Below are 14,644 nucleotides of genomic sequence, written 5' to 3'. Positions count from 1 at the left end.
GACCACTGGATGCTGCAATAGTCAAAAGTATGCAAACAGTCATAGGTCACTTATTTTAGTTCTTTTGTAACTTTGATCACTAAATTAACTATTGTAAATTGAGGACTAACTGAATTTTAGAAATGAGGATTTTTTTAGAGGTTGGACTATAAATCCCAGATTTCCAAGCTATGATGGCCAATGGAGATGCTTCTTGTTTCTAAGGTCTGACATCACCCATCTACTCCCATCCCCTTGAAAATTCTTCATGGATTGGCTGAATTGAGTACATTGGGAGAAATATCAGTGGCATTTTAATTTTCTTCCACAGATAACACAGCTACCAATTTAATGAATTTATTTCCCATATCTTGTAACAAAAGTCAAAAACAGAAAACTTAACCCATGAATCCAGTTAGTACAGTAAAATGCTACTTCTCTACTTTTCTAAAAATTAGGGAAGCTTACCTGAGCAACTTATCTCCTAGGTCTACAAAAATGCTACTTGAATATTTTGCTATAGGGTTTTCAAAAAAATATGATTGTTGCTGTTTATTGCTTATAGAGAGCTTTTGTAAGGAATTTTGAAGAATGTGGGTAGGTTTTGCTATTCTTAATTTCTGGCTGTAGTCAAAAAGGTTATTTTACATGGATACAAAATACTGGATATTATTTTAATCAATGCTTCTTTTTGAAAATAATGATTTTGTTGGCACGTGAATTTATAATAATATTTAATATATATTGATTAATGTTATAGAGATATGCTGGATTTTATAATAATAAATGTTATATTCCTGCTTTAATGTTTATCTATATGCTATGAACTTGGGCAGGGGGATTTCAGAGGCCTGTTGAAGAATTGATACATTATTTAAGATTACTGTCATTATTTTCCTATGATATTTGAAGTTTTTCTTTTTTTGTGAATGGTTGCTATCCTATCCCAGCCTCCCAGAACAGATTGCCAGAAAATTGTCACTGTTACTTCTCTTTTAATCAATCTGTCTTAGGTAGAAAGGACCTAACCTTGAACAAATTGTAAGAAAGGCAAAATTTCCATTAAAATTCTTAGGAAAGAGCCCTGTTCAAAAACAACCTATCTCTTACTGGAATAACGAGGAAAATATTACTTTAATGCTGACACGGCTAACAAAAACTTTAGCCTGTCTCAGTCATAAACTAGAAGTGAGAGAAAGACAAAGGCATGAGGACAAAAAAAAAAGTACCACCAATAAATTTACTATAATTGGGAAAACAAGAACTTATTATTTTCTCCCTTATTCTGATGCCAACCAAGGGCTGTCTGTGTACAGTGTAAGTGGTCCTCAACTTAAATTTGTTTAACAATCATTCAAAGATATGATGATATTGAAAAAACTGGCTTTTAACCAGTCCTCGCACTTATGTCTGTCACAATGCCCTCAGGTTCATGTGATCAAAATCCAGGTGTTTGGCAACCAGCATTTATTTATAAGAGTTGCAACAGCCTAACATCCAACTAAGATGATCGAAGGCCTGGAGTTTTAACCATATGAAGAATGGCTGCAGGTTTGGGGCTAATTTAAAGAAAAGAAGAACTAGGGGTGACATGATAGCAACGCTCCAATATCTAAAGGGCTGCTTCAAAGAAAAGGGGGTCAGGTTATTCTCCACAGTTAGAGACAATGGTTGAAAACTAATTGAGAAGCAACCTGGAATGAAGGAGGAACTTCTTAATAGCGAGGACAATGAAACAGTGGAACAGCTTGCCTTCAGAAATCGTGGACGCTCCATGAATGAAAGTTTTTTAAATGGAAGTTTTTAAAGAAGAGACTCGACAGTCACTTACCTGAAAGGATATAGATTCTCCTGCTTGAGCAGGAGGCTCAACTAGAAGACCTCTAAGGTCCCTTCCAGCTTCTATTCTATTCTATTCTATCCCTATCCCTATCCCTATCCTGGACTATCCCGAGATAATTTGGTCAGCATTTACAATCTTTCCAGGGTCCCTCCAAAAAGCAAAGCTAATGACAAATTTGCTTAACACCCTTTCCAAAAAGGTCATAAAAACCAGGTGCCACTCCCTGCATCACTTAGTGATGGAGGCTCCAGTTGCAATTTGTAGTTGTAAGCCGAGGTCTACCTATAAAATCTATTTGTTTTTTTGACAATCATTATCTTGAGGGAATCTGAGTTACTGCAGAACCTTGATACAGAGATCATCAGGATGTCCATATGTCTGATCAACCAGGTCAAGATCAGGGGTGAAATTCAAAATTTCCCCCTGCTGTTTCTGTGGGTGTTGCTTGTGGACATGGCAAGGGAAGGATACTGCAAAATCTCTATTCCCTCCCCACTCCAGGGTCAGCTATGGAGGCAACAAACACAGGAGAAGGCAAGGGTTTCAATCAAATGAGTGTTTCATCCACTCAAGGGTAGGTGGAAAGTATTTCAATTCAAGTCATGTAGAAATGCCCTAAGAGCTGGGTTTTTTTTAAAAAAAAAACCCTTTGTTTGGACTGCATTTCAACAGGCAAGGGTATATAGGATAACCCTCAATCTGTCAAAGACCTTGGAGCACTCATATCCAGTGACCTAAGTCCTAGAGCCCACTGCAACAACATTGCCAAAACGGCTTTAAGAGTTGTTAACCTAATCCTTCGCAGCTTCTTCTCTGGTAATTTTGAACTGCTAACAAGAGCTTACAAAACATTTGTCAGACCAATCCTAGAATACAGCTCACCTGTATGGAACCCACATTGCATATCTGATGTCAACACAATTGAGAGAGTCCAGAAATATTTCACAAGAGGAATCCTTCATTCCTTTTCTCACAACAAAATACCTTTCTCTGCCAGACTTGAAATTCTTGGTTTAGACAACTTACAACTCCGTAGTCTCCGTTCCGACTTAATTATAGTTCATAAAATCATATACCAAAATGTCCTACCTGTTAATGACTACTTCACCTTCAACCGCAACAACACACGAGCACGAAATCGATTTAAAGTAAATGTCAACCGCTCCAAACTTGACTGCAAAAAATACGACTTCAGCAGCAGAGTAATCAACGCCTGGAATGCACTACCTGATTCTGTGGTTTCTACTCCTAACCCCAAAACCTTTAGCCTTAGACTATCTACAATTGACCTCTCCCCCTTTCTAAGAGGTCTGTAAGGGGCGTGCATAAGCGTGCCTACCGTCCCTGTCCTATTGTCTTCTTTTGTTACTTTTTATCATTACTTATCTAATGTTTTATTTGTACAAATTATCACCCTATAATTGACTAACTAACTAACTAACTAACTAACTAACTAACTAACTAACTAAATAAATAAATAAACAAACAAACAAACAAACAAACAAATAAATAAATAAAATATAGGAGGAAGAGCCCATGAAAATAGCGGATAAAATCTGATAGACAGACTCAGCCCATTTGTTTTGCAGTGCCCGGATCATTAGCTGTCACCTACTGGCTGGTGACATGCAGAAAAGGGAGAGCAACCAAATTGAAAGACTCAAAGCAGTCACTTCACTTACATAGCAATAGCAATTAGGCTTATATACCGCTTCATAGTGCTTTTACAGCCCGCTCTAAGGGGTTTAAAGAATCAGCCTATCGCCTCAACAATCTAGCTCTTCATTTTACCCACCTCGGAAGGATGGAAGGCTGAGTCAACCTTGAGCTACCAAGTGAATCAGAACATAGGTAAGAAAGGAAGGATAGAGGCTATCAATAGACAGAACCAATCTCATGCTAGTATCTTCTCTGTCATTTCATAAATGGGTATACAGTGTTCCCTCGCTTTTCGCGGGTTCGAACTTCGCGAATAGCCTATACCACGGTTTTTCAAAAAATATTAATTAAAAAATACTTCACGGGTTTTTTTTCTATACCACGGTTTTTCTCACCCAATGGTGTCATACGTCATTGCCGAACTTTTGTTTGCCATTGCTGATTGGCCGAAATCTCGACCAATCAGCATTGTTATTGCAAGAAAAATAATTATTGTTAATAAATAATTATGTTTACAAATATCAGGATCACTAAGTGTCTTATTCAATGGTGAGTACCAGTAATAATGATGAGTAAATGGTTGTTAATGGAATGGGAAATGGTAATTTAGGGGTTTAAAGTGTTAAGGGAAGGCTTGTGATACTGTTCATAGCCAAACATGGTGTATTTACTTCCACATCTCTACTTCGCGGAAATTCGACTTTCGCGGGCGGTCTCAGAACGCATCCCCCACGAAAATCAAGGGGACACTGTAAAGCATTTTAACCAAGAAGAGGGCCTTGTGTCTCTAACCTTGTCGTGTCCGTGTTTGTTTGTTTGTTTGTTTGTTTACTTATTTATTTATTTATTTATTTATTTTGTCCAGTACACAATAATATACAATGAAGGTTAAAAGATTGTCTCAAAGAGATTATAGAAGAGAAAATATAGGAGTTAATATAACTAGAGAGAATAGCAGAAAAGATAGAAGAGATAGAAGAGAAAATACAGTACAGTATATGAGATATAGGAGAGACTATAGGACAGGGGACAGTAGGCACTCTGGTGCACTTGTGTACGCCCCTTATAGACAGGACAGGAATGGGGAACTGAGACCAGGAAAAATCCAGTTTGGTTGTGGTGGGCCCTGGTAGATCCTTAAGATGCTGATCCCTGGCACTGTGCCCAAGTGAACTTTTAAACTTTCAGTATTCCGATATTTTCATCCAAGCGAGTAATTCTCTCTTCCTGTCCTGACGAAGATGTTTTTTCCTCTGCCGGCTGGGGCTCTATTCCTTGCCCTTTGCAAGGGAGCACGCTGCTGCCTACCTCTGGATTTTGCACAACTCTGGATGTGATCCCTTGTGCTGACGTCAGCTGTAGTTGGTGGAGCCGGCTGGCAGCTTAGGAGGAATGGTTTTAAATATCCCTGGCTGTGCTGTCCTCTGCCAGAAGCTTTGCTGTGACCTTGAATAGTACCATAAGCTTCTCAGACTCCGGATCTTGCTTCTCTTCCGCCTTATAATATCCATCCTAGGTACTAGATACCAACCATGGGGGAGAGCAGAAACAATCACAGAGGCTGAGTATTCCCATAATCATGCAAAAGATCCAGCACAGGCTTGCAAAACCTAATTTTCAGAATGGTTTCTCAGAAGTAAATCTTAATAATTTTGATGGATTGTCCTCCAGAGTAAGAGTTCGTACAGCTTCAGCCAAAAATAGCTTGGATGTTGCACCAGGCTGGAGAAAATACATCCCTGTTTGTCAATATAACTTTATGGACAATTTTATGACTTTCTGTCTAACAATCAAAAGACTCACAAAGAATTACAACTCAAAACGCAAATATTGCACTCTGGAAAGATGGGATATTAATCTGTGGTTTTGAACTTTAAGGAAATGCTATAAGATGTATGATATTGAATGCTCTCCAAAATGTTAATTTGTTTCTAGTAGATATAGAGAGGGCTTGGATGTAAGTATTTCCTATGAAACTAGCGTACATGTCCTCAATTTACAACCACAGTTGGAACAAGAATTTCCATTGGTAAGCAACACAGCTATTGAGTCATGCCTGATGTTATGATATGACCCTGGGGCACTTCAACCTTCATGAATAAGAACCTTGCAAAAATCTGAATTTTGATAGTGTGTTCATGGGCCTGCTGCAACAGTCATGTGGAAATGGTCATAACTCACTTTTTTTCAGTGTCATTGTAACTTAACAGTCACTAAATGAACTGTTGTAAGTCAAGCACTCTCTGAACTCTCCAATTAATGGCAATAATGGGGGGGGGGAGATGAATTTCGATACAAATTGTGCAACATTTTGAATGAATGTAATCCTGGGGATAATAATTCTGCTTGGTGACATAAATGATGGGCGAGAATGAGATGAGAGCACATAGGGGAAAAATGCTCTCAGACATTTGTAGACTCAGGAATAAATGAGAATGATGACTGGTGAGAATCTGCTTAGCGAAAGATTTGTGGGTTTTTAATATGTACTTAATACGTAAGTCTACTCATTTGTACCACACGGCAGAGGACATCAGAAAGGACAACTGATGCAATTGCTGATGAAAGACGGAGATAATTTGCGAAGAATTTACAAGGATGAAGAATGTGGAAAGGCAATATTTGGGAATGTCCAGTGTGGCTCTTGGGAGGAAAAAGGTGTGAAGAAATTGGATTGAAACTGGACTCTGGGAGAGAAATCTGTTATTGTTGTGGTCCTCCAAGTCAAACTTAGTTTCGAAGAACTTCTTATGCAAATCCATGCAGCTTTCTTGCCAATATTTTTGGGAATGGTTTAGATGAGAGCAGGGGTGAGTTGCTTCTGGTTCAGCCCAATTCTTAGAACCGGTAGTGTTGGTGGTGGGAGGCTGCAGCCACCCGCCCAGGATGCTTCTGCACATGTGCACATCAGTAGTAAAGGATTTTAGGACTCACTACTGAACTAGAACAGAGGTGGGTTCCTGCTGGTTCAGACTGGTTCTGTAGAACCGTTAGTGGAATTTTTCCCCTGCTCACCAAACCGGCAGTGGTGGTTGGATGGACATGCCCCCGAACTGGCTCTTTCAGTGGTGCCATAGGCATTGCCATCTTATTTTTTGCTTCTCCACATCCACAGAGCCTGGGGTTTTAGCACTGTGCCAGTAGTAGGTTGCTACCAGTCTGTAGAGAATGGTGCACTGGTAGCAAACGGCGCGCTGCATGTGCAGCTTCTGCTTTTTTCTCGTCCCAGCATATTTTTTGCTTCAGGCACATGTGCAGAAGCAAAATCTTGCGAGGAGATGCTCGCGCGCAAGAGATTTTTGGCATTTTTTTTGCTTCTGCCCATATGCGCAAGCAAAAAAATGCTGAAATCACAGACACGTGTCCCCTCGCAGGATTTCAGTATGTTTTTGCTTCCTGCGCATGTGCAGACTCGAAAACACCTTGGGACACGTGAGCCCATGCAAGAGAACTAATTCTGCGCATGCAGCACACCGGTAGTGGCGGTAATGGCAATCCACCCCTGCATTGCGCATGTGTGAGCGGCCGCACAGCATGTAAAATGCATGCACCCACATGGCACGTGAGGAAACGAACCGACAGCGAGGCAAGTCAGAATCCATCCTGGACTACAGATACCTTTGTCAGGGATGCTTTCTCCCTTCTCAATCTAAGCAACAACTCTCAGAATTCCCAGTCCTGTTTCTGGGACCGATGCAAATTGCAGAATGTACATAATTTTTCATGATGATGTCATACTTAATGTTACTTAAAAACTTTTATCAACGCTTATGCTTCAACCTGGAAAACCTGTTTTATCCAACATTAAGGTTTCAATAGAAAAAAACCCCAGAGTAATTCAGAGAGAATATTTGTCAAAAAGAAATGGGTGGGGCTACATCAAAACCTATATTGGATTTTATTTCATTTCCTTTTAATTTAATTTAATTAAATAGCTCTGAAATGATTGCTCTCCAGTCATGCATCTAATAATTCTCTCTATCTATCTCATGAAAATTAGTTTGATAATAACTGGAGATCTGTCTATATAGTTACTAGGAATCACCAACTTGATGGCACACAATCAATAACTTTTAGGGCTTTCTCAGCCTACATACTGCCCTTTTGGGCATTAGCTTTCATGTTCTTTGATATTTGTTCTTACAAATTTATGTCTCTGTATCTCTAACCATTATCCAGAATACAAAGAAATTATATTACTTTTGGCTGGATTTATTTGACTTCCCAACTAATAGGCACCACACTTCCTAAATTTGTCATTTGTTTCTAAACATGCAAGTTAACTTGAGTTTGGAATTTTAACTGTCACCAATGCATAACTGAAGCATTTCATATTTCTCCAATTGCTCCTTAAATTCAGAATTTTCTTTTTCACCAGCACTTAAACTTTTTAAAATACCATTGGTGACTGAAGGTTAGTCTGAGGGCTAAGATGTTTAGGGGACTGAAGGCTAAAACATGAAGAATGCTTACAGCATTGAAATATATCTAGTTTTCAATAAAGAAGGACGAGGGGGTGACATGATAGCATGTTCCAATATCTCAGAGGCCACCACGATGAAGAGAAACACCTTCTCCAAAGCAATGGATGAAACTAACCAAGGAGAGAAGCAAACTAGAACTAAGGAGAAATTTCCTGACAGTTGGAAGAGTTAAATCAGTGGAATGACTTTACAGAAATTGTGGGTATTCCAATACTGGAGGTTTTTAAGAAGAGATTGGACAACCATTTGTCTGAGGTGGTGTAGGGTTTCTTTCTTGAGAAGGAAGTTGGACTAGAAGACCTCCAAGGTCCTTCCAATTCTGTTTTTCTGTTATACTATTTCTATGCTACTTTTCCTCATTTATGTTTTATCAGTTGTTAATTTCACCAATCCCCATGTTTTCAAGTCTCTCTGATCTAGCATTACCAGCGAGGCTTACAAATACCTCTGTATTTTATTGGGCGGGGGGATTGAATATTATTTCACACCATGGCATTTGGTCTAAGCTTCAGATTTCCAAGTCCCTACTGCTCCTCACTGTGATTGATTTCCTATATAGACTGATATGCTAGCATAGGGGTTGTGGGGCCAGATTTCTGGGAGTCATTCTCTACTTTTGCCTGTTGCTATTGTTGTTATTCGTTATATTTCTGATGTCACCTTCGAACTGAACTGGAAGCAGCCATCTTTCTGTTCCTCAGTTGCCATACAGGGAGGGGGGAAGGAGATTGAAATGTCTTACTAGACACAACAAAGAGTTTTCTCTTGAGAACCAAGGTAATCTCTACTGGCAAGGGATAAGGTTGGGGAAGGAGTGCCTGCCTGTTAATCAACCCAATTGACCAACCTGACCTGAGACACTTGGGGGATGGGGTTATTTCCTATTTTAATTATACCAGCCGCCCTGAGTCCTATCTATCTATCTATCTATCTATCTATCTATCTATCTATCTATCTATCTATCTATCTATCTATCTATCTATCTATCTCAGTGATTTTCAACCTTTTTTGAGCCGCGGCACATTTTTTACATTTTAAAATCCTGGGGCACACCACCAACCAAAATGACACAAAATGACACCCTAAGACACTCTCCTCTCTTTTTCCATCCGTCTCCTCCCCACCCTTGTGTGTGTATACACACTCTTGAACCATTTCCAAAAACAGGTGAGGGCTGGGGGGGGTTTTCTCTCTTATTCTTTGGGTGCTTTTTATCATATGCTTTAAATCAAGAGTCACTTCTCTCTCTTTTGTTTCTCTCTCTTTCCTCTCATTCTCTGTCTCAATCATTTTCTCATTTCTCCTTTTTCCTCCCCTTTTTGCTCATTTCTCTCTCCCTTCCTCTCCTTTTCTCTCTCTCTCTCTTGCTTTCTTTCTCTCTCTCTTTCTTTATATCTCTCTCACTCTTGCTTTCTCTCTGTTTCTCTCTTTTCTTTCTCTTGCTTTCTCTCTCTCACACTCTCTTTCTCTCTATCTTTCTATCTTTCTTGCTTTCTTTCTCTCTCTTTCTCTCTCTGTTGCTTTCTCTCTCTTTATCACTCACTCTCACTCTCTCTCAGCAAAAAGTTGTGAGACCGGAACCTGAGCTTCCTTCTTCGCGGCACACCTGACCATGTTTCGCGGCACACTGGTTGAAAAACACTGATCGATCTATCTATCTATCTATCTATCTATCTATCTATCTATCTATCTATCTATCTATCTATCTATCTATCTATCTATCTATCTATCTCTATATCTATCTATCTATCTATCTATCTATCTATCTATCTATCTATCTATCTATCTATCTATCTATCTATCTATCTATCTATCCAATTTTTATGCCGCCCTTCTCTAGACTCAGGGCGGCTTACAACATGTTAGCAATAGCACCGTTTTAACAGAGCCAGCATTATTGCCCCCACAATCCGGGTCCTCATTCCTATTGGAATGGGCGGCATATAAATATAAATAATAAATAAATAATAGATAAATACTGAAACTGCAGGCAAGATTTAGAATTGGTTTTCCTATGAAGCTATGCCATATGATATACTCGATAAAGAAGACTTTTGGGAAGGACCTTCGCACCAGAGTTCTGATTTGCTTGGATTCATTCGTCTGAACCTTGACGTCTGATATTTTCGAAGATTGAATAAACATTTTTAGGGTGAATGAATTAAAGGTTTTTTTTTCCTTTTGCAAACTAGCCAAAGGTAACAATTTGGGGCGTGTGGTTGTTTTATCAATGTTATTTTCATCTCCCTCCTTTCCCTTTTGCAGTGCTAATGGAACAGGTGCCAAAAATGGCACTTTGTCAGAATTCACACCTAAAACTTCTAAAATAGAACAGAGAGATTAAGAGGGATGCAAATTAAATAAGGCAAATCTTTATTCCATTTTTCTTTCTTTCTTACAGCTGAATACCTTCTGCTAAGTCCTGTTTTTTGCAAGATGTTGCCCTCAAAGACTAAAATGTTCTGATCCTAGCAGATTATGAATGTGCATGAAGCTTGAGTGTGTGTACAAGATTTCAGGTGGGAACATATGGATGTGGTGTTAAACCTCAGCATGCCACCATTGTGGCTAAAGCCTCCATTGCTCTAACTCAGCGTTTCCCAACCGGTGTGCCGCGGCACAGTAGTGTGCCGCGAGACATGGCCAGGTGTGCCGCGAGAAGTTCCAGCTGGGCGGGGCGCTGCTGGCGCCCCTGCCTGAGTGTCGTCCTGTGGATGGTCTTGGGCTTCACAGTCGCTTCCTGGTTCCCTCTCCTCCCACCGCCTGTGTCTCCCGCCGTCGCCTCCCACCAAGCCGTCTCCCGTTGCCGTGGGTTCCTCGAGTGGGAGCTGCCGCTTCCCTCCGTCCAGCTCAGCCACGCTGCCGTAGAAAGCACAGAGGTTATTGCCACCGCTTCTGCCTCCACTCAGGGAGCCACCGTGGTCACCGCGCCTTTTCCTCTCGCTCAGCTCAACCACGGTGGCTCCCTGAGTGGAGGCAGAGGTGGCGGCAATAACCTCTGCACTTTCTACGGCAGCGTGGCTGGGCTGCCTGGAAGGAAGCGGCAGCTCCGAGGAATGAGGCGCTGGCGGTAGACACAGGCAGAGGGAGGAGAGGGAACCAGGAAGCAACCGTAAAGCCCAAGACCAGCCACAGGACGACCTTCAGCCAGGGGCACCGGAACCGCACGCAGCCATGGTGGGAGCAGCATGAGGTAGCAACGAGGCGCGAGGACAAGCAGGCAGCTTGGCGGAGGGGAAGCGCTGAGGGGCTCTCCTCCTTCCCCACCCCCGCGCTTCTCTCCCGCCCTGGCTTTCGCTTCGCCCCATGATTTCCCCGCAATTTCATCCAGGCCACCTCTTGCCTCCTTTTGAACTGCGGGGAAATCTGCGGGCGAAGCAAAAGCCAGAGCGGGAGAGAAGCGCGGGGGTGGGGAAGGAGGAGAGCCCATCAGCGCTTCCCCTCCGCCAAGCTGCCTGCTTGTCCTTGCACCTCGTTGCTACCTCCTGCCTTTTTCCAGGGGCCTTTGGAAGGCACCCAGGGAAGGGGGGATTGGGGGTGGCTTCTCGTCCTCCTCATCCGGCTGCTAATGCCCGCCCGGTCCCTCTTGCAGTCCCTTCACCGAGCGCTTTTGTCCCAGGCTGTCAGCGAAAGGGCTGCAGGACAGGCGGGGCAGGCGTTCTTCTCACAGCTGAGGCAGGATTTGGAATGTCGGGTGTGTGTGCGTGCCCCTGCCACCCGGAACATTTAAAATAAGAAAAACCTTTGCCGGCCTCCGCAGAGAAGAAAGGAAGAGAGAGAAAGAGAGAGAGAGCAAGAGAGACATAGCAAGAGAGGCAGAGAGAGAGAGAGAGAGAGAGAGCAAGAGAGACATAGTAAGAGAGGCAGAGAGAGAGAGACAGAGAAAGAGAAAGAGAGAAAGAAAGAGAGCTAGCAAGAGAGAGAGAAAGAAACAGAGAAAGAGAGACAGAGAGAGAGAGAAAGAGATAGCAAGAGAGAGAAAGAGAGAAAGAAAGAAAGAAAGAAAGAGAGAATGAAAGAGATAGCAAGAGAGGCAGAGAGCAAGGGAGAGAGAAAGACATATAGGGAGGGAAGGAGGGAGAGAGAAAGAGAGCAAAAAAGAGAGAAAGAAAGAGGGATGGAGAGAGAGAAAGAAAGGAAGGAAGAGAGAGAAAGAGTGAGGGAGAAATAGAGCGAAATAGAGGAAGATTTTTTTTTGTCAAAACTTTTCTTTAGCCGCCACCCCACACCCCCCGTTCAGTGTTCCCCAGGATTTTGAAAATATGAATAATGTGCCGCGGCTCAAAAAAGGTTGGGAAACACTGCTCTAACTCTTGCCCTTGTATGTCTTATCTATCGAATATGCAACAAAAAAAACCTTAGAATAACGCAGGGTGCATAAACACATGCATGCAATTGTATTTAGCTCCCTTCCTTTACAGAAGAACTTTGAACTAAAAATAGAATAGAATAGAGATGAAAAGAACATGAAAGGACTTCTAGTCCAACCCCATGCTTAGGCAGGAGACCCTATACCAGTGATGGCAAATCTATGACAGGCGTGTCACAGGTGGCACGTGGAGCCATGCCTAACGGAATGCAAGGCATTGCCTTAGGTCAGTTCAAGCATGCATGGGTGCACTGCCAGCTGATATTCAGGAAAGCCTCCAGAAGCCTGGAGATGGCAAAAAAGAGGCCCAATGAACCAACCAGAAGTTGGTTTCTGAACTTCTGTTTGGGCTGTTTTTTACCCTCCTCAGGTTTCAAGAGGCTACCAGGGGTCTGGAGGCTTTAGCAAGGCCTGTGAGCATGTGCAGGAGGGCAGTGCAGGAGTTGTGCGCATGCGCAGTGTCACGCTGAATATTGACAGCCTCTCAGAGACATTCAGTAACGAAAGAGTTAACTATGTGTGCCTTATTAAGATCCTCCTATTATGATGTAATATCCTGCCAGCTCACTTCCTTCTTCTTCATTCCTCATTCTCTTCTCTTTCTATCCTCCATTATGTAAAGACATATATATTTGAGTTGTCCCTCGAGACATGTTTTATTTCTGTTTTTACAATAAATATATTTTGTTTGAACAAAGGACTAAAGGCTTTTATCCATCGACTCCGCAGGGTTAAGGTTCTAACGGACTTTAATCACTCACAAACTGCGACACGCAGGAGCTCACACTATTGCTCGCATACACACCCTTTTGCACCCAGGCTAAAAAAATTCGTCATCACTTCCCTATACCATTTCAGACAAGTGCCTGTCCAGTCTCTTCTTAAAAACCTCTTGAAAACCAGTGATGAAGGAAAGCCTGGTTTATTAATTAATTGTTCTCACAGTTATGAAGTTTCTCCTTAGTTCCAGGTTGCTTCTCCTTTATTAATTTCCATCCAATGTTTCTTGTCCACCTTACAGGTGTTTTGGTAAATAGGTTGACCCCTTCTTCTTTATTGCAGCCTCTCAAATATTGGAATATTGCTAACATATAGAAACAGAAACATAGAAGATTGACGGCAGAAAAAGACCTCATGGTCCATCTAGTCTGCCCTTATACTATTTCCTGTATTTTATCTTACAATGGATATATGTTTATCCCAGGCATGTTTAAATTAAGTTACTGTGGATTTACCAACCATGTCGTCTGGAAGTTTGTTCCAAGGATCTACTACTCTTTCAGTGAAATAATATTTTCTCACGTTGCTTTTGATCTTTCCCCTAACTAACTTCAGATTGTGTCCCCTTGTTTTTGTGTTCACTATCCTATTAAAAACACTTCCCTCCTGAACCTTATTTAACCCTTTAACATATTTAAATGTTTCGATCATGTTCCCCCTTTTCCTTCTGTCTTCCAGACTATACATATTGAGTTCATAAAGTCTTTCCTGATACATTTTATGCTTAAGACCTTCCACCATTCTTGTAGCCCGTCTTTGGACTCGTTATCATCCCTAGTTCTTTTCTCTAAACTAGCTCAACCCAAATCCCTGGGTTCTTCATATGTTTTTGTCTCCAAGCCTTTGATCTTGGTTATTCTCTCAGCTTTTTCCAATGTCTCAGCATCCTTTTTGCAGTGTGGTGACCAAAATTGTTTGCAATATTCCAGGTGTGGTCATACTAAGATTTTATAAAGTGGTACTAATACTTCACATGATTTTGGTTTGATTTATACAACCCAGGATTGTATTAGCTTTTTTGGCCCCTGCCACACACTGCTGGCTCATATTCAAGTAATCATCCATTAGGTCTCCAGGGTCCCTCTCCCTTTCAGTTATTGAGTCCAGGTATCACTAAATATGTACTTATACCTTTGGTTTTTCCTGCCTAAATGTAAAACATTTTTTCCATATTTTGCTAAGAAGCTGTCACTGACAGACTTTCTACATATGCTTGCATTCATGTGCATAACTTGAGACTGTGGCAGAGGTGACATTCCAATTTTTGTCCTACTGGTTCTGTGGGTGTGGCTTGGTGTAGAAGGTCATGTGATTGAGAGGGTGTGGCCAACTTGATGTCACTCATGGCAAGGTGGATTATTTATTTATTTATTGGATTTGTATGCCACCCCTCTCCATAGACTCAGGGCAGCTAACAACAGTAATAAAAACAGCATATAACAATCCAATATTAAAACAGTTAAAAACCCTTATTATAAAACCAAACATACATACAGACATCCCATGCATAAAATTGTAAAGGCCTAGGGG

The 14,644-nt window shown here is 41.4% G+C and overlaps 1 protein-coding gene across 1 annotated transcript in view; it reads right to left on the bottom strand.

Annotated features, from left to right (window-relative positions):
- The window catches only part of SLC17A7 (solute carrier family 17 member 7), a 72,255-nt gene that overhangs the window by 31,540 nt on the left and 26,071 nt on the right, over positions 1–14,644 (bottom strand). The gene's annotated exons all lie outside the window — the stretch shown is intronic.

Source organism: Erythrolamprus reginae, chromosome Z, assembly GCF_031021105.1.
Source record: "Erythrolamprus reginae isolate rEryReg1 chromosome Z, rEryReg1.hap1, whole genome shotgun sequence".
NCBI classification, from domain to species: domain Eukaryota; kingdom Metazoa; phylum Chordata; class Lepidosauria; order Squamata; family Dipsadidae; genus Erythrolamprus; species Erythrolamprus reginae.
This window is presented reverse-complemented; position numbering and strand designations above follow the sequence as displayed.